Genomic DNA, 19779 nt, shown 5'->3' with positions numbered 1-19779 from the left:
ATGGGCCGAGGGGCCTCTTTCATGCACTGTCATAACCTGGGGATGGCACAATTACATTTTGGGGGTGTGTTAAATGTGTTCACTTGCTAATGTAAACATCTTAAACCACACTGCGCTTGTGAAAGTTGGGGTTGGCACTCTTTATGCCTTGTGGGCCTCTGTATGGACCACTTCTCACCTCCCTCTTCTGGAAGAGAGGGACCGACCAGAGCAGGGGTGGATTGTGCTGGGACCAGGTAAAGATTGTGGCCTGAGCTTCCTCTACAGACTCCCTAGAAAGAATCAGACCGTCCTGGGGGAGGCTGGAAGACCTGTCATTATGTCCCTCTGGGGGTTGTGAACACCACTGATCCTTCTTCTTGTATGACATGATCCCTCACAAACCCTCCTGGGTTCTAACAGCAGGTAGCACCAAGACCAGGAAGAGCTTCCCAAGACAAAAATGCCTAAGCCAAGAATGACGTCCAGAAACAGGACGAGGCTTGTGGGGCTCTGTGGTTGATGGATTGTGGGGTGCTGTATAGCCCATGACATCCTAGGCTGACTAGGACTAGGACACGCAGGAAGCAAGGTGGTGGCTAGAAGGGTAAGCAGAGGGGACAGCGGAGACTGCAGCCTGGGAGGGCCGGGACCTGAGGGGCGGGACTGGCTATGGGTGCTGTGTAGCCTCCTGATGCCATCCAAGAAGCAGGCAAAGAATTCATTGTTGCTGTGTCTCCATCCTCCCCATCCCCCAGCCCCCATCCTCCCCCCACCCCCACCCCGCACCAGGTACAGTCTTGCAGATAAACCTGCAACAGTGTATGACAGAGTCCTGCTTGTCCAACATGCCCAGGGCAGGAGAGGAGAAAGGCTTCCCTCAGCCACGTAGGCCTCTCCCATGTGGTGGGTCAGTAAGGAGGAAAGGGAGGCCATCTCCCTGAGTATGCCTGCAGCTACTCACCACCTGTTTGTCAGTTCTGGGGGTTGCCAGGGACTGGGGACAACAGCTGGGAGAGGGAGCTATCACCGACCTTCTAGCTGCCTTTTCTTGCCTCCTGATCAGGCCAAATCCCCTGTGCTTTCTCTCCTGGTCCCTGGCATCTTCCTTCCTACCACTTTTGGCTGTGAGTAAGAATAGTCCCACCCCTCTTGCAACTACATGCTAAGTTTAGAGCCTGTGCCCCTTGGCAGGTAGACTAAGCCAGACAGAACCACATGGGATGCAACTTCCCTCCACCCCCACCCACCAAAGCCTTTAAACATCAGAAAGCCTTCTTTGTTCTTGGGGTTTCCAAGAGGAAACTGAGAGCCCCTTCTCTCCTATCAGGATCCTGTCATTCTGTATGTGGGGAGCTTCTCGTCCCATCCCCCTCTCGTCCCCCATCTCCCCCTCCCCATCTCCCTCCTCCCCATCTCCCATCTCCCTCCTCCCCCTCCCCATCTCCCATCTCTCTCCTCTCCCATCTCTCTCCTCCCCCATCTCCCCCATCTCCCATGTCCCTCCTCCCCATCACCCATTTCCCTCTTCTCCATCTCCCTCCTCCTCCATCTCCCTCCTCCTCCATCTCCCTCCTCCCCATCTCCCTCCTCCCCCATCTCCCCCATCTCCCATCTCCCTCCTCCTCCATCTCCCTCCTCCCCATCACCCATTTCCCTCCTCCCCATCTCCCTCCTCCCCATCACCCATTTCCCTCTTCCCCATTTCCCTCTTCCCCATCTCCCTCCTCCCCATCACCCATTTCCCTCCTCCCCATCTCCCTCCTCCCCATCTCCCTCCTCCCCATCACCCATTTCCCTCTTCCCCATTTCCCTCTTCCCCATCTCCCTCCTCCCCATCTCCCTCCTCCCCATCTCCCTCCTCCCCATCTCCCTCCTCCCCATCTCCCTCCTCCCCATCTCCCTCTCCTCCTGCATGCAGTCTTTGGTGTGATGTTCTCTTCTCTTGGCTGCTCCCCTACTTCAGGGTGGATTTATATCCTCATTCCTGAGAGACTTTCTCCTAATAAAGTTGGTTTTGAGGGGTAATCTCATGTCATCTCTTGTGTCAACTTGATACAAGCTAGATTTTTCTGAAAAGAGGAAACCTCTACTGAGAAAATGTCTCCTTAGGACAGGGCTATAGGCAGGCCTGTAAGGCACTTTCTTAGTCATTGTGGGTAGTGCCACCCCTGGGCTGGTGTTCCTCTGTTCTATAACAAAGCAGGTTGAGCAAGTCATGGGGAGCAAGCCAGTAAATAGCACCACTACACGACTTCCGACTTCCGTATCAGCTCCTGCCTGTAGGTTCCTGCCCTGCTTGAGCCACTGTCCTGACTTCCTTCAATGATGAACATCAATGTACAAGTGTAATGCAAATAAACCCTTTCCTCCCCAAATTGTTTTTTGGTCATGGTGTTTTATCACAGCAATAGAAACCCTAACTGAGACAGCTCTTCCAGAACTTTCCACTTGAACATGTTTTTTTGTTGTTGCTATTTTTGTTATAACAGAAATATGGAGGAAGCAAGGAGAGATGACAGTTCCCCACACCAGGAGACCTATACACCTTCTAGCACATTCTCTGTGGCAGGGAGAAGGGACACTGTCTCATGAAGGTCAGGGAAAGGAGAAGAGGGGAAGTGGGTCCCTCGAGCCTGGGCCAGAATGCTTCCCATTTCAGGGACAGCCAGAGCAGCGCGGCTGGGACAGGAAGGGATCCGGAGCCTGTATGCAGGCAGGGTTTAAGGGTATGAACATGTTCACAAATGAATTAGGTAAGCAGAGAAAATAAACTCTATGCTTGGTAACAAAAGTATAACAGCATGAGGCCAGGAAGTGAGAACAAGATTCCTGCTGTTGGGACCGCAGGTTCATTCTTGCTTGTTTGATACTTTCACAGCGCTCAGTGCACTCTCAGACCAGGAGCAGCCTGCATGCGTGCATGTGTGCATGCATGCGTGTAGGGGGTTGCTCTAAGAACTGGGGCTGGGAACCCTGTCCCCTACCTGTAGGAAGGGATTGCTGAACCAGACATAGAATCCAATGGAATCATGAGAGTTTCAAGATAGGAAAGCCTCAAATCCCAGCCCCCAGCCCACTCCTGCCTCTTCATCTTAGTCTGGAAATAGGTCTCAGGGTGCAGATGTATTTAGTCCTCTCCCCTGGGATGTCAGTAAAGGAGCTCTGGAGAGTGTTTGTGAGTGAGAGCCACTGAGCTGGGAGACACTGACAAATGGGAGTAGACCTCCTTGGGGCTTGGCATTCCCTCTGACCTTCACTGACCTTCAAAGGAGCAATCTAGGCACAGCCCTCCTGGGCATGCCAATCTCCACTTCAGCCCCTCTGGAGTTTGGCTGGAGGTGGGCTGTGTGGGGAGACTGACAGCCTGGGTTTGCTTGCTCTTCCCTAAGCTTCAAAACACATTTTTTGAATTAGGTGGTAAGAATACAGGGTAATTTTTGTGGCACCAACATACTTTCTTTCAAGATATGATTTATATGTTTGGCCCACATCTTAAGTGCCCTGGTGATTGAGATAAATGGCCATGCTGGAGGCTGCGAAGAAGTGGTTTCCATTATGCAGCTCGGATTTTGGGCTCCTTAGAAAACTTTAAAGGGGCAGGCACATTCGTGGCCTGTCCTCTACTTCACAGGGCTTTGGGGATCACCATCAGAGAGTGTGGAAGAAGGGAGGAAGAGAGGGGCCCCCAGGGCTCTGGGAAGGGTATGCCTGTGCACAGGCTTCCTGGGAGCTCATTTTGACACTCGATGTACAGTAACAAAAGGGACCTTCAAGATAAGCCCCAAGGGAAAGCTGTGCTAACAGGTTTGGATACTCCATCAGAGTCCCCAGGGGTCTGACCCTGGGTTGACCATCACCACCAAGGCACAGTACAGACACTGGCCTCCTAAGCCCTCTCTAAAGACAGTGTGGCACCCAGGTAAGGATGGGAACACACAGCAATGTGTCAGCCAGGCACCTCCCCAGGACCAGAGAAACAAAGTATGACAAAGCAGGGGGACGAGGGGCCCAGAGGATCCAACAAGGCAAACAGCTCTGAGCAAACAGTGCTGGAAGGACTCGATGCTGCAGAAAAAGCAACTGCCACCCCGCCACACTACACACCACACACAAGAACTAGCTTGGTCACAGCCATGTGCACAGCCCCACTGTCACATGACTATAGAGAACAGGAGCCAGAAAAGAAAAAAAAATTTTGACTGGATACCACCAAAATTAAAAATGTTTTTTTTTTTTTTTTTCCCCCTTTTAAAGATGGCATCAAAAGGTCGAGTGTGGTGACACACACCTTTAATCCCAGCACTCGGGGAGGCAGCAGCAGGTGGATCTCTACGAGTTTGAGACCAGCCTGGTCTACACAGAGTTCAAAGCTAGCCAGGGTTGTATACTGTGAGGTCCCATCTCCTGTTTGTCTCTTGCTATGTTGCTCGGGCTAGCCTGGAGCAATCTTCCTGCCCCAACCTCTTGAGTAGCTGGGACTCCAAGTATGTACACCAGGTGGTTTGACAGTTTCTTACCATGGACCACTAAACTCTGTCCACCCAGAGACTTTCACACACTGGTGGGGGGGGTTTCCGTGTGTTCCCCAAATGGCCATGTTGATGGTATTCAGAGATGTTCAGTATATGCCTGGTTAACATACAGTGTGGCAGTACTGGGAGGTGGGGACCTAGTGTTGGATGAGGTCATCAGGCTAGGGCTCCCATGATGGGGTGACCAGCTTCATAAGAAGAGCTCACACCCTTGTTCTGCCTCACCATGCTCCGATGCAGTGACACCCTCGCCAGTCTGACTTCCCAGCTTCCAAAACCAGGAGCCAGCAACAGAAGGCACACCAAGAAAAGCCCCAAGCTGAAAGCAATCCTAGTCCTAAGTGGAAGGAACCAATGCTTGTCCAGGGCATGGCAGGCGCTGGGTCCCAGCGTGCTGTGGTCAGCCTTCACCTTCCTACGGCTTGTCTAGTGGTGAGCCCATGCTTAGGGAAGAACATCCATATTGAATACAAGCCTCGATAACTGGAGAAAGCAATAGCTGCTGTTAGTGTTGCTGCTTTCTGTGAGTACAGGGAGTGGAAGGTGAGCAGCCTCACATAGCAGCCTCTGAAGAGCAGGGTGGTCCTGGCTGCCCTGAGCTAGGTCACAGCAGCTGGTCCATGCCGGAAGATACTGAGGCCAATGTCCAAACCCTATGCGAGGGTTACCGCGAGAGCGTTTACTCTGAAAGCAGACAGCCAACGACCTCCCTGAACACAAACATCCTCCCTGAGGTGTGCACAAAACTCTGCCCTTTGCCTGGGAAATGGAAAATTTTGATTTCTTCACCTCTACCCTGGCCGAAGAGCCTGGGAAGAAGTAGACCTGTGCCAGTCCCAGTCTTCCTCCCAGGACAACAGAGGGGTCAGAGCGCAGCTGCCGGGCCCGGCCAGGGAGAGTGAGCTCTTGGTCATCATGTCTCAGTCTTCTTGAGCCTAGCCTGGCAGGGGCTGTGGGGTGCTGTGCTCAGTGGCAGTCTTAAAAGATGGTGGGCTTTGTTTAACTTGCTCTAAGGAGCTACCCACAACACACTGGGCCCTCAACGGTCTGCCATTCTGCTTCTCTTGCTTCTGAGGCCAAGGCTTGCCTGTATAGCTGTGGCCATCTAGACCCTGTAAGCATCCTGTCCCTGCAGGGCAGGGGCCTTAGAGCCTCTCCCTTCCTCCATATGCAACCACCCTTTCCTTTCTAGGGAAGCTTCGGCTTTGTGTGTGTGTGTGTGTGTGTGTGTGTATGTGTGTGTGTGTGTGTGTGTGTTTAATCATTACAGTAAGGGGTAAGGCTAGCAGGATCCCTGAGGACAGGGCAGTTCCTAGAGCTCCTCCAGAAGGTTCTGGGGAAGCCATTAATTGAGACTAGCTCTCAGGAGTCACAGCCACAGCTTAAGGGCAACAGTGTTCTTAAGTGACACTAGGGTGTCTTTCTTTCCCTGGCTGTTTTATGTTCCTGTCTAAATATAGAGGCATCTCAGGATAGGCACCCATGGCAACCACAGTACCGCATGGCTGGACCCATCATCACAGAATGGGGTCCTCAAGGAGGCTTTGTGCTTCCCCTTGGCTCCTACCTGCAAGTCCAGACAGGAGCTGCCTTCCATGGTCATGGTCCCCAGCCTGACAGTGAGCCACTTGGAGACCTGTGTGGCCCCCACTTTTGCTTTGTAAACACATTTCTACCAGGTTTGGGGTGAACATCTCAGGAGACCAAGAGGCAAAGATTCTGGGCTTAGCCTTTCCCTTGGCAAGCCTTCATTCCAACCAGTGGACCACTCAGAGGGCACCAACAGGGGTCTATAGATGTGCACAGGAAGAGGCCTGAGCTAGAAGGAGTAGAAGGTTCTGCAGGAGATGGGCTGGCCTAGATACTGGAGAATGGGAAGTTCTAGCAGAAATGCCCATATGGCCTCCAGGGAAGGCCTCCTGGGGGAGGGATCTACAAGGAGGGAGCAGGGAGCTTTTAGCAAGAAGATATCAAGAGAACTTAAGGCTGGCTAGGGAGACTTCTGCAGGAAGAGCCTGCAGGGCAGCTCAGGCACAGGCTGTCTGGCCAAGCCATGAGAAAGCGGGAAAGCCATTCTTCCTAGCTACTAAGACTCTGGAAGCCTCATATGAGAAAACATGACTATGGCTACATGGACACCAGGCTCCTAGGAGATGACAATTTCCCATGTGGGCTCCAGCACACCTGATTTTGAGAGACAGAGGACAGTGGACAGGGCTGGGTCCCTCAGAGCTCCATGTCATATTCTGCTAACATTGAGTATGTGGTGTCCCTTCAGTACAGCAAATAGGAAGGTACTGTGTGTGGTCCCTGCCCAGTGGCACGTACCTACCCAGCATCAAGGACTGCCATTCAGGAAGGGCTGATGCTTTCCAAGCTTCTGTGGCTTTGGGGTTCTGCTTTTGTACCAGAGCACACAGAGCTTGTAGTGAGCAACAGATGCAAGGACAGAGCATGGCTGCAGCTCCAAGGGCAACAGTGCTCTGAAGTAACTTGGGGGCATCCTTCTTTACCTTGGCTGTCTCATGCCCATGCCTAAATATAGAGATGTCTCAGGACAGGCCCACGCTGCCCAGCTATCAGTGGCGGGGCACGGCATTAACACTCATAGCTTTTCCCCAGAGTTGTCTGACTCTCGGTCTCGATCTATTACAGACTGGTACATCCTCAGCAGCAGATGCCAAGGCCAAAACCTGGACACAGGGGCAGGACCATGCCAGCCTGTATAGCAGCTTCTTCTTGGGACACGAGGCTGGCCAGGTTTTGCTGGGCAGTACTTTTCCAGCCACTTGGACTTGTTCAGGCTGGGCATCCTCTGAGGGGCCTTGGCCACTCCAGCCTGTGTGGCAGTGTCTCCCTGGTACAGGAGGCTGGCCAGGTTCTGTTGGGCAGTACTTTTCCAGGCACTGGGTCCATGGATCCCAAGTTTCCCTTCATGGACCCATCCCCAGTGGTGGGAAACCCGCCTCAAGCTGAGTTCCAAGATTTGAAACTGGCTATAACATGAAAGCCTTTCTGTTTTTAAGAGCAAAACTGAAAGGGCAGTTGTTTCCTTTAATAAACACTCTTAACCCATTTCACAAACAAACCAGCTTTCTGCCTCTGGTTTCTTTCCTGTTCCTCTTTCTCTTCGTTAATTTGATAAGCGACAGGCGCCAAGCTGAGGCAGCACTTTGGTTATGGAGCTAAACCGTGGCTTTGAGAAGTGGCCTCTGCGTGGAACCAGCTCCACTGTCCTCTCCCATCCCCCCACCTTCCAGACAGCACCCTTAAGGAGTCTTTCCTGCTGAGACTACTGAGACTACTGCGGGCTGAAGAGGCAGCTTAGAGGAGGTTATAGTACATTCTGCTTTTCCATGGTTCCCAGCTCCCGCTCAGGTGGCTCACAGCTCCTGTAAACTAACTCCAGAGGATCTTATCTGCTGGCTCTGATTCCCACGGGCACCCACACACGTGTACAAAACCCACATGTGCACACATAATTTAGAAAATCTTTATGAGAATAGAATAGAGACTTCTGCTTTAGTAAGTTTACAGAAGAGTTCTGGGTCGTCCCCCCACCCCCACCCCGAGAACAGGATAAAAAGCATATAGCATCCAGTTCCAACAAGAGGGAATAGAGAGCAAGCTCCAGGACAATCCATGATGAGACCCCCATTGGAAACTCATTTCCCTCCCTCCTGAGGCACTGCAAGCTGCACTGGAAAACGAGCTGCTGCATGAGAGGTTTCTGCACAGACCCTCAAGACTGCCTCCCGGGACTTCCGGGCTCAGGGTGTAAATGAACACAAGTGGGGGCGAACTGCTCTGACGCCCCAAGAAGCTCCCACCCACACCAGCCTCCTGAGCCCTGGGGCAGCTTGCAGAACAGAGCCAGGGTGAATGTGCTGTCCCCATCTACTCTGTCTTGAGCCTTGTCTCTAGAGTCCTTCCCTCTCAAATGGAGGCAGCGCTGGGGTTAAACTGGGCACATTCTCAGGGGTGTTTCTGGGGAAGGCCCCTTAAAACGAGACCAGCTAAGTGTCGAGGACAGCGTTAGCATGTGGCAGCACTCTTTCACGCTATATATCCTGTTCACTTCAGTGAACAAGAATCTGCAGCTCAAGAACCAGGTGCTGGGACTTTGACCTTGCAGCTGAGTCCCTTCATCCCAGCCAGTAACAGTTAGGTGCACAGGAGGAAGGGAGCCTGAGTCAGGGGCTTCATCGGCCTGGGGTGGACAGCTAGGTCATCCTAGTGTATTCAACCACAGGGGCAAGCACCAGGCATGAAGCACCATTCTGGGGTGCCCCATTTTCAGACTAATGCCCACACCTCTCATCCTTTTGCTCTGGAAGATGCCCCCTGCATCTAGACTAGCCTCCATCTCCTAGAGCAACAGACCCGGTGCAGGGTAATCAGGCTGGGGTGGCCGCTGGCTCTGTAACCCATGAACCATGCCCCAGGCAGCTGGAGTGCTTCCCTGGGAGGCAGCTGATGCCCTGCAGTGCCCTGCACCTATAGACCTGCGGGGCTGGGGGGGAGGGCACACTCATCAGGACTAGGCATGGAAGCCAGTTTCCCTTCCTTTTCTTTTTTCAATGCCTAGAACAAATCCAGGGTTTTGCTTCACCACTGAACCACACCCCTGTGCTGTCATGGTAGAGGTCATTTTAAGGAGCAAATAATTCTGGTGAAGGGGCTGATGGAGGCAATGAAATGCTCTGAGGTGGGGGACAACTTTAGCATATGGTCCTGTGGGGTGCAAGTTAGAAGAGTTTCAGGGTTTTCTTGAATGTCTTTGCTCTACTAGCACAGACCACTCCTCCCATTGAGCACTCCTTCCTGATTGAACACTCCTCCATTGAGCACTGATGCAGACCACTCCTCCTCATTGAGCACTGGGGTTTCTTAGAAGCAGAGGGAAAGGAATCTGGGAGCTGCTCTTGCCAAGATGCATCTCAGGGTCCCTAGGGCTCCTTACACACCAAGGCTGCATTTATTGGAATTTCCTAGGCTCCCCTCCCCACAACACACACAGAGGGACAACTGACACACATACAGCTCAGCTGAGGTTCTGGTGGCCTGGAACAGACAAGAGCAAGCAGCTGCCTTCAGGGCCTTGCTCCTGCTGAGAGTGGCTCTGATAAGCACTGATTGTTCAAAGCAGATGGAGCTTGTTTAGTGTGTGCCTGAGCTGGGAAGGGCAATATAACACATGTGCGCCAGTTCCTTCTGCATGGTCACCTGGGCTCCCATTAGTCAGAGGCCTGTGCACAAAGCCCCAAAGCATAGGGCACACCTGTCCCAGTGCACACACCCTCCAAGTGCCTCTTGTCCTGACCACAGAGACAGGATGGGAAGGTGAGACCAGGGCAGAGACGTGGATGGTTGAGCAGGTAGCTGATGGTCACAGCTCCATCTCCGCCTCCCGGGAGTGGACACTAAGATCCTAAGTTCTTCTGCTCTGTCCATCAAAATGATGTGTGTGACCTGTGCCATACAGCCTGCCATGGCTGAGCCTCAGTATAATGCCATCAGGAAAGGTCCCGGACAAGAAAGGAAACAAAGGCTGTGGAGTTCAGCAGCCAGATGGTAGTGAGAACAGACCCTGCCCAGTTTCATGCTGGCAGGGACCAGGATACATACATACATGAGAGATTTGGGGACACCTGACCAATAAAGCTAGCAGCACTTGTCTTGTGTCTGTAATTCCTGGCTGAACGGGTGGGACAGCCACTCTGTCATCAGGCTGAGGTGCTGGCTCCAGTGGCAGAGCCCTTGCCTGGCATGTGAGTGGCCCAGGGCTGAACACACTCTGCTGCTGCTCTGTGTGTGCTGGGCAGAAAGGGAGTGTTCACCTGCCTTTCTTTGCTGCTATCCCTCAATTTAGTTGTACTGACTTGTTTTTTTTTTTTTTTTTTTTTTTTCCTAACCAATGGCCTTAATTACCTTTAATAACCAAAGGGGTTCTTTGTTTGTTTTGTTTAGAACATGGGTATTGAGTCCAGGACCGTGTGCCTGCCAGGCAAGGGCTTTACTATGGTGCTGTGTACACAGCCTAAGTACACAGCTTGAATTCTTAAGCAAAACAAGCACACCAGCGCTCACCAGGTGGGCTTTTGAGGTGCTCCAGAATGCGACCCCAAGTACTGAATTCCTGCTGCTTCTTCATCTCTCTCCTCCTCCTCTCTTCACTCTCTCATCCTCTACACTTGAGAAATCACACTGTCGCCTGAATGTGCAGCTTCCTGTTCTCCATTACACCCTGATGCAGTTTTTCTTTTGGCTGAACTGTTCCCCAGGCCACTTTTGCAATCCTTGTGTGGGAAGCCTGCTTCCCCAATGGGCAGGCCGCTGGCTGCGCAATATTTTATGTATGAATTCTCTTCTGTTCTGCACTCGAATTGTGTGATTTATTCTTTGGGGGAGGGAGAAGGTCTAAATATAACCCTGGCAGTCCTAAAACTCACTCTGTAGACCAATATGGCTAAGAACTTACAGAGATCCACCTGCCTCTGCTTCTTGAGTTCTGGGACTAAAGTCCCATGTCACCATGCCTGGCCTCGTGGCTTTATTCTTATGCAGTTAACTTTTTTGCTGTACTGGTAACAAGACAGAGGTCTTACACATGCTAAGCAAGGGTTCTACCATTGAACTGCACACCTACCTCTTGTAAACAAGCTTCCTTAACTCAGCAAAATGTCCAACAGACACCAGTTAACGGTAAAAGTCTTAGTTCAGTCAGGATAAGCAAGGAATCTGCTGTGGGTGAGGTCAGACATCACAAAAATCAAGAAAAGCTACACAGAGGGCTGCAGAGACAGTGCAGTGGTTAGAGCACTGGCTGCTCTCCCAGAGGATCAGGGTTCAGTTTCCAGCACCCACATGGTGGCGGCTTATAATCGTTTGTAAATTCTATTCCAGGGGCTCCAACATTCTCTTCTGAACTTGAGGGCATTGCATGTGAGTGGTGCAGATATACATTCAGGTAAAACACCCATACACATACAACGAATACAAATTAAAAATTAAAGCTTCAAAATTGTTATCTACAGAAGGTATAATTGGGAAACTCAGTATATTTTCAGTTGACTGAAACAAGAAAGGAAGATTAACAAGACTGTCAGATAGATGGCATATAAAAATCAAAGTTTCTTGTACACTAATAATAACTTGGAAGTAAATCAAAAGAGCCAAAGACATTCTTAATAATCCTATTGTGTGTAAGTTGGCAACTGAACATGGTCACAGGACTGCTCTAGACAGAGCCCTACATGATGGGTATGAGTCAAGCTTACAGGCTGTCATAGTTTTGCTCATGAATTTGGCATGAAGAGCCAAGGTAATAATATAGCATTGTGCAGTTTACTGAGCTGAAGCAACTGTCACCATAGCATTCTTCAGAAGAACATGGACAGAGCTGGAATCCTTATTTTATGCAGGATAACTACACAAATTGTTGGTATTTTCTGCTGGTTTTCTGGATTAATTTTGGCTTTGACGAGGTGTTAATACTGGCTGCTTAAATGGAAGTTGTATCAGAGCCAGAGAGAAGGCTCAGCAGTGAAGAGCATGTACTGCTCTTACAGAGACCTGAACTTTGGTTTCTAACACCCTCAATGGTTCATACAGCTCCAGGGGGTCTGGTGCCCTCTTCTGGACACCATGAAGACTGCACTCACAAATACACATCACTATACATAGAGATACACATAAAAATCTTTTTAAAGAAGCTAATCACTCTGGCTAAAGGAAAGGGGTGTGTTGCTTTGGCTTCCCAGATATAACTAAGGTGTGTCATGTCACAGAGGGCTGAGAGCAGGGCACAGGAGGCTTGTTCTTGCTGCATTTGGTTCAAACATCTGCTCATGGATAAAGACTTCTAGATGACAGGATCATGATGGGTCTGCTAGACCTGGAGTGCCTGGGATTTATTAAGTGCATTGAAAACAGATTGTCTTCACTGGGAGTCCTCTGCTTTTCTGAGAAATGTGTTCTTCTGTATTTCTTGTAATATGCCATAGTCCAAGGGAAATGCCACACTGGCTTCCCAAGGCCTCTTTGAGGATTGGCCAGAAGACAATGCCACCCTTTACCTGCTGTGATGCGGATTCCCTTCTGCTAAGTCAAGGTTCAGTTAGCCAAGAGAGCCTCCAAGCAGGCAGCCAGAGAAAGCTGAGCATGGAGCAGTAGAAAGACTTGGGGAGGAGAGGGTGTCTCTTCTACAGTGACAATCATGAGAGGGGAAACCAAGTGTATGAAGCTGCTTTTGAACACAGACTTTTGAAAATGGCCCTGTCTGGTTTGGCCTGGGGCTGCACACATAAAATGATAAAAGCCATACTTGCTGCTCAGCTTTAAACCACAGGCAGTGTGAGGATACAGGGTGCATCTTTCTGGAGAAGAAGGGGCCGGAGCAGGGTACCCAGAGGCTACTGCCGGCCAATGTGGAAACTAAAGACTGGCTCCACCAGGCCCTTTCCAGTGCTTTGCCATGTGCTGCAATACCCTGACCCCTTGCCTTCCCATGTTAGCTGGGGTTCACTACTGCTGTTTTGGCTGTAAGCAGGGATGCAGTGGGGTATAATTATTCTAACAGCATGAAGGGCGATTTTGCTTCTAGAGCAACACTTTAAAATCTCTGTTGCCTGCTGCGTGCCAGCATCACCAGAGTGCTTCCGTTGGAGTTTGAGCAGAGTGGCACTATAAATCAGGTGTGGAGAAGCCAGCCTCCAGGAGGCAAATCCATGTACAGAGTTCCCCAAGGAATGGCAGCAGCCTGGACTTGCCGAGACTGAATCATCAATTCAGGATTTTATCTCTGCTGGAGAAGGTCACAATGTCCTGCTCCTATCTCTGTGCCTGGGGATAGGCTACATGGACAAAGCTCATGCCTGCCTTGTTGTAGAGCATCTAAGTGTAGAAAGGATGCAGGGAGGGCTCATAATTTTACAAGGATCATTTTATGAGAACTGCACATCCTTCCTCTTCCTCCCCCACGGACAGGGAAAGACAAACAGAGATGGACTGATTTTACTGCATGCCCCATCATTTAGGAATCATGGCTTCTGAGTGATCCATACAATCTAGAGGTAGAAAGAGATGAGACATGACTAGGATTGGACCTGTTACAAGTTCAGAGACCCACATTAAAATGACCTCATCCTCACCTGGGAAGAACTTGACAAAACTTCATGCAGCGTCCTCCTAGCTCTGCTAAAGAGTCCTCTGAGGAATTGATGTGTCCATTTTGCAGAGGAATAGAGGTTGGAATACAGAACAGACAGGCTTGAGGACTCAGCTGGCTGGCTGGGTAGGTAGCAAGCAGCTTGGAACCCCACACCAGAGAGCCAGCTGTACAAGGGTGGGGTGTAAGTGGGGTAGGGGTGGATGGGTCAGCTGTGAAGGGGTTTCCTGCTGAGATGTCAAAACTTTAATTGTGTCTGCAGCAGGGCTCCCGGGTCTAGAGTGGAGCATGCATGCTGTGAGTGGTTAGGAGTGTTTCATTATTCAGTCATATTCTTAAACTTGGCTGTGCCACTCTGATATAAATGAACTTTAGAAGGTGAGCCTAAATTCCATGAATAATTAGGTCTGCAGCCCTGGGGCATGACTCCTGCTCCAAGCCTATCCCAGCTCATTTCAGCTTCTCTCCAGGGAGGGGGTGTCTCAGTGAACCTTCCCAACTGTGGAGAACTCTGCTACCCTGCACAATTGTGCACCTCAGAAGGCTGTCCAATAACTCCTGAGCCTCCTCAGGTGAGCCTCCTCAGGAGTCTCTCTGGTATCTCTATCACCATGCAAGTAATATTAGGAGAATGGTAGGTAGTCAATGCCTCCTCCACCCCAGTACGTCACCAATTGTGACACTCCAACAAGGACACATATGGTCTCTTCTGCAACAGAAGATTCCCAGATAGAAGAGGAGGAGAAAGCAGATGGGTAGGCTGGAAGATATTAAGACCTCTTCTTCCCAAGAACTGTTCTGAGACACTGGGCCAAGTGCTTGAGTCTTGAGGGTTGGGCAAATGGAACCTTGGCTCTACCTGTCCTTAGCTGATAGACTTGGATAGACTTATTATTGTTGTTGCTATTATTATTTTGCTTTTACATGGCAGGGTTTCTTGGGTAAGAAGTCTGGCTGACCTGGAACTTGCATTGTAGACCAGGCTGGTCTAGAATTTACAGAGATCCTCCTTCCTTTGCCTCCCAAGTGCTGGCTTTAATAGGCATGTGCCAGGACAAGTTATTTATGATCCATTCCTCAGTGTCCTTTTCTTTAACCATCACAGAGTAGGAGTGAGGATCAGTGACAACATACTTCTGTAGGGACCAGCATCACCGCTGCTGCTTCTATATTGTTTTACAGCAGCAATGAAAGGCAGCTAACTTGATAATGTAAACATATGGGTCATCAATTCAAGAGCATGGTTCATCCCACACCAAGCTTTCTGGGATGGGCTTATAACACTAGCCCTCCTGCAGGCCCAGAAGCAGACCAAGCAAGTGCACAGGTTCAGAGCCCTGCACCAGAGGTCCTAGGTGACCCTCCCTCGCTTCTTCCCACATTCCTGCCTACAGTGTTAGTCCTTTCTTCTCTGCCACAGATCTATAACTTGTGCATTGGTGAGTCATCCTTGGTGACATTTTGCCACCCTTTTCCATTCTGTCCCAGTCACACCCTGTTTCCTCTGGTCTTTGGCCCTCCAGCAGATCCAGCCTGTGCACTGTGTTCTTCCATCAGAGGAAGATTCAGGAAACTGAGACATTTGACTGCTGCTTCACACTCCACAGATCTGACACAAGTCATGCCTGAGACAGCAGACTCTATGGTCTGGAAAGACTGTCTTCCAGTAAGCATGCCAGGTAGGCATGTTGATCACTATCCACATGTCACAGAATGGAAGCTGGTAACTCAGCAGCCTCCAGCACCCAGTCTGCTATGCCCTCTTCAGTCCTGTGCACGGCTGACAGCACCAGATAACCCAGCTATGCCAACGTGGCAGCCTTCAGTGCAGACCCCAGAACTTTGCTTCCAGAACACAGACCCCAGGAGAGAGCACACAACCACCTATGTCTAGGATAGAGAAGCATGCAGGGGGCAGGGAGGTAGGAAAGTGTGGGCTCTACCAAATACCACTGAAGAAGATTAGTATTAAATGCTGATGTTTTCAACAGAAAAAAAAAATCACTTCCTGAATGCATGGTGGATCCCTGACAAGCCCACGCCCAGGTCCACAATGCCATCCCTAACTAGGTTTGCTGGGGAAAGGGAGGCTCACTTTGGTGCAGAGTGTGGCCAGGAGGAGTCTTCGTCACCCCTCTGTTACCATCAGACCACTGTCTGGTGCCACTGGACAGCAAAGCCATGCTGCCATGTTGTAGGCCAAAAGCTATGTGTGGACAGAACGTTTTACTCCTCAAACCATCCTCAAACTGTTTAGTGAATGAATAAACAAAGGAAGGGGGACACCTCCTATATCCTGCCTCTTCACTCCAACATGGCGGCAAAAGGCAATCTAATCAGGGCTACCTGTCAGACCCTGGCAGGATTCTTGCTGAGTGGAGGATGGGGTGTCACTGACTGACCTGGGCTTCAATCTTGGCTTGGATATGTTTTGTCTTGTGACTCTAGAGGACTTTACTAAGTTTCTTTAAGCCTCAGCCTCCTTGTGGCAAGTCTCATGAAAGTTACAGAAATGCAAGGCAGAGGTCTCTGATGCCTCCCTAGCTTCTCTGACTGACTGAGGGGCCTGCCCAGCGGGACCTACCATGTCCTAACATGCCTTGTTATCTGCAAGAGGAAGAGGACAGTGAAGATAATTTGTGTTGAAACAGAGTGGTTAAGGGAACACGCAGATGCCTCTGCTCAACCGCCTCCATGATGGCAAGTACCGCTGACAGGATGGTGAGAGACTATGTCAGGCAGCTGGAACCCGTCCTGTCCCTCAGCTGCCATGGCTCAAGGCCTCTCTAAGAATAGCACCAGAGTCAAACTGGAATCAGGTTCAAACTCCAGAAATGTTCCACCCAGCAAGGGCACATGGGCATGAAACCGTCACCTTCCTCCATCTCCCTCCTCAGCACTAACGTGGGGCTGTCCCAGGTGCTCCTTACACTGCACACATGCTGGGGGATAGACACATTTTCATAGATCAGGAGACTCGAAGTCACTGTGGGGGTTTGAACGGGAAGGGCCCCCACAGGCCCATGTATTTGAAAGTTTGGTCCACAGTTGGTGGAACTGTTTGTGAAGGATTAGGAGGTGTGGTCTTATTGGAGGAGGTGTGTCACTGGAGATGGGCTTAGAGGATTCAAAAGCCCACACCATTCCCAGTTAGCTCTCTGTGCCTTGTGCTTGCGGATCAGGATGTAAACTCTCAGCTCCTGCTTCAGCACCACGCCTGCCTGCCTGCCTGCCTGCTGCCACGTTCTTTACTGCGATGGCCATGGACTCGCCCTCTGAAACTGTAAGTGCCCAATCAATGCTTTCTTCTCTAAGTTGCCTTGCTCATGGTGTCTTATCAATGCAATAGAAAAGTAATGAAGACAGCAGTAAATAGGGAACTCTATTGCCTTAGGTTTGAAAAAATAGAGTCAGAGCTTCAGAGAATCTAGTAATTTTCAAACAAACAAACAATAAAACCAAGCTCACTAGTTGGAGAGTCTGCCCTTGGAGAGGCAGTGAGGTGAAGTTTCAGAATGAGACTTTGTGTTGAGGCCCAGTGAGCACCTCAGGCTGCTTGAGGGTATCCATGTCGGCGGGTTCTCTGGACTCCCAGCCTGTCCAACAGTCCGCCCAGCTGAGTGTTCAGAGCAGCAAGGAACCCTGGAATGAGCAAGTCTGTCATTTGCCAGATGGGAACTTGGATTGTGTGACAGCCCTAGTCATTTGGGAAGAGAACCTCAGTAGAAAAAATGCTTCCATCAGGTTGCCTATAGGCAAGTCTGTGGGGGTGTTTTTTCGATTGGTGATTGATGGAGGAGGGCCTAGTCCTCTGTGGGTGAGGCCACCCTTAAGGCAGGTGGTCCTGGGTGGTACTAGAAAGCAGGCTGAGCAAGCTATGGGGAACAAGCCAGAGAGCAGCTCCCCTCCATAGCCTCTGCTTCCGTTCCTGCCCCAGGTTCCTACCCTTTCCCTACATCCCTCTGTGAGGGACTATGATCTGCAAATATAAGCTGAATAAAGCCTTTGCTCCCCAGTTTTCTTTGGGCCATGGTGTTTTATTCTAGCAACAGAAACCTAAGGAAGGGTTAAGAGAAGTGGAGGCTTCTGTCGTCCCACTGCAAGTCAACAGGGGCAGAGTCCATGCTGCAGTCTGGGGCAGCTGTTCGGTATGGCACACACTGGCTTTGAGGGCCCTGCAGGTTTCCCGCTGTGCTCAAATATGACACCACTTTGGACACTGGTCACATTGGCAATGGGAAGAATGTTTATTCCAGGATCTAACAACCCCCAGATGTCCCTGCACAGCTCAGGTTCTGGTCAAAGTTTGATGGAGCAAAGCAAGGCCTAGCAACCAAGGGGAATTTGCACAACACTGCTCCTGTTCGGGTTTCCAGCAGCCCTGAACATAGCACTGAAGGGCCTCACGGCACAGGCTGGGGCATCTGGGAGCTTTGTCTCTTTTGCCTCCACTCCTGAAGAGAGTCTCCACCCTCACCTGGGCCAGAGTCCTCAGAGTGCCACAGCCCCTTTCCTCTCCGTGACTCACTCCCAGCCATCTTCAAAAGGCCTCAGGTAGCGGCCCAGACCACAATCCTTTCTGACCCTCCTTCATCCAGCTGTCACCTCCAGTCCCTCTGCTACATCGTCATCTCTCTCTGTCCTCCACGTGAAACCTGACTTCCTGGTGCCATGTTTCTGAAGCAGGAACCCACGCATGGGTCCTGGTTAAAGGGCCCATGCTCTCATGACTCTCCATAAAGGCTGTATTCTTACAGAGCTGCCAACCTTACAGGCTTCCCCGTGTCTCAGGCTCATGCTGTCCCTCCCTCTTCCATGCTATTTCTGGTTACAAACAGGTGTAGTGAGATAGTCCTTCCAACGGTCACTTCCGCCCATGGCTCCACCCCCAATGGGCGTGGTCAGTGCCACAGAAGGACTATCTCACTACAAACAGGTCTCCTCACTTCTTTTATCTCTGGGCCCAGCCACATTGTCTCTTCTGCTGCTTACAAGCTCTCTCTCTTCCTGACTCCACAGACTTGTGTTTTCTCCTCAGAAGTCTCCAGTGACACCCTCCAGACTGGTCAGTGGCCTCTCTGGCCTCCTCAGAGCACAAAGAACCTGAACTCCCTACCCCCTCAGCAGGCCTCTGCCACAGTGTCTGCTCCTAAAATCCCTGAGGTCTGAAGGCTTCTGTAAGATTCAGTGCCATAAAAATGCCCGCACTGTGCCTGACCACGCCCCCTCCCACCCATCGCAACCATCATCTTCCCATTGCCTCCAGGGTCCGCCCTCTCCAGAATATCCTGTGGCTGTGGCTATGCAGCAGGCAGCTTTTCTGTTGGCTTCTTTGACTTGGTGAAACACTTCTACAGTTGCTCTGTATCCTTTTCTCTCAAGAGCCTTTCCCCTCTTAGAGTAATATTCCATTGTCTGGACAAACCGTGATTTTCCCAGTCACTTGAGTGCTTACCTATTCATTCTATTGTGTCCATGAGTGCTTATTTACAGTGGAGGGGACCAGACTTAAGGCCAAGCTAAGAACACAGACTAGATTATTGCATCTCAATCCCCTCACCCCAACCCAGCTGTTGACAATTTCTGGTGACTATGAGGAAGGCTGTGGATTCTGTGTGGAAATTAGTTTTGTTTTGTTTTGTAAGATTTATTTATTATGTTTACAGTGTTCTGTCTACATGTATGCCTGCAGGCCAGAAGAGGGCAGCAGATCTCATTACAGATGGTTGTGAGCCACCATGTGGTTGCTGGAAACTGAACTCAGGGCCTCTGGAAAAGCAGCCAGCGCTCCCAACCTCTGAGCCATTTCTCTAGCCCGACATTATTATTAATTTTTACACTCTTTTGGGTAAGTACTAAAGAATTGGTCCACTGGATTGCATGTCTCGTTAACTAAGAAGCTGCCCAGCTGCCTTCTGATGACTGCCACCTCGAGTTCTCCCTAGCAATGGCTGTGAGGGCCTGTCACTTTACATCCTCTCCTGCACTCAATAAGCATTTTCCACCCAGGTCCTTCAGAGGTGTCTTCTGGCTCCTCCCTGCTGTTTGATTGGCTGGTCCATGATGGTATCTGATGCAGAGTTTTCTTCCCTTGCT

The 19779-nt window shown here is 50.6% G+C and overlaps 1 protein-coding gene across 2 annotated transcripts in view; it reads right to left on the bottom strand.

Annotated features, from left to right (window-relative positions):
• The window catches only part of Atg7 (autophagy related 7), a 168184-nt gene that overhangs the window by 3383 nt on the left and 145022 nt on the right, over positions 1-19779 (bottom strand). The window lies entirely within an intron of this gene.

The sequence above is a fragment of the Phodopus roborovskii genome, unplaced genomic scaffold, assembly GCF_943737965.1.
Source record: "Phodopus roborovskii unplaced genomic scaffold, PHOROB, whole genome shotgun sequence".
NCBI classification, from domain to species: Eukaryota; Metazoa; Chordata; class Mammalia; order Rodentia; family Cricetidae; genus Phodopus; species Phodopus roborovskii.
Note: the sequence above shows the minus strand (reverse complement) of the source record. Positions and strands in the feature narration are given on the sequence as shown.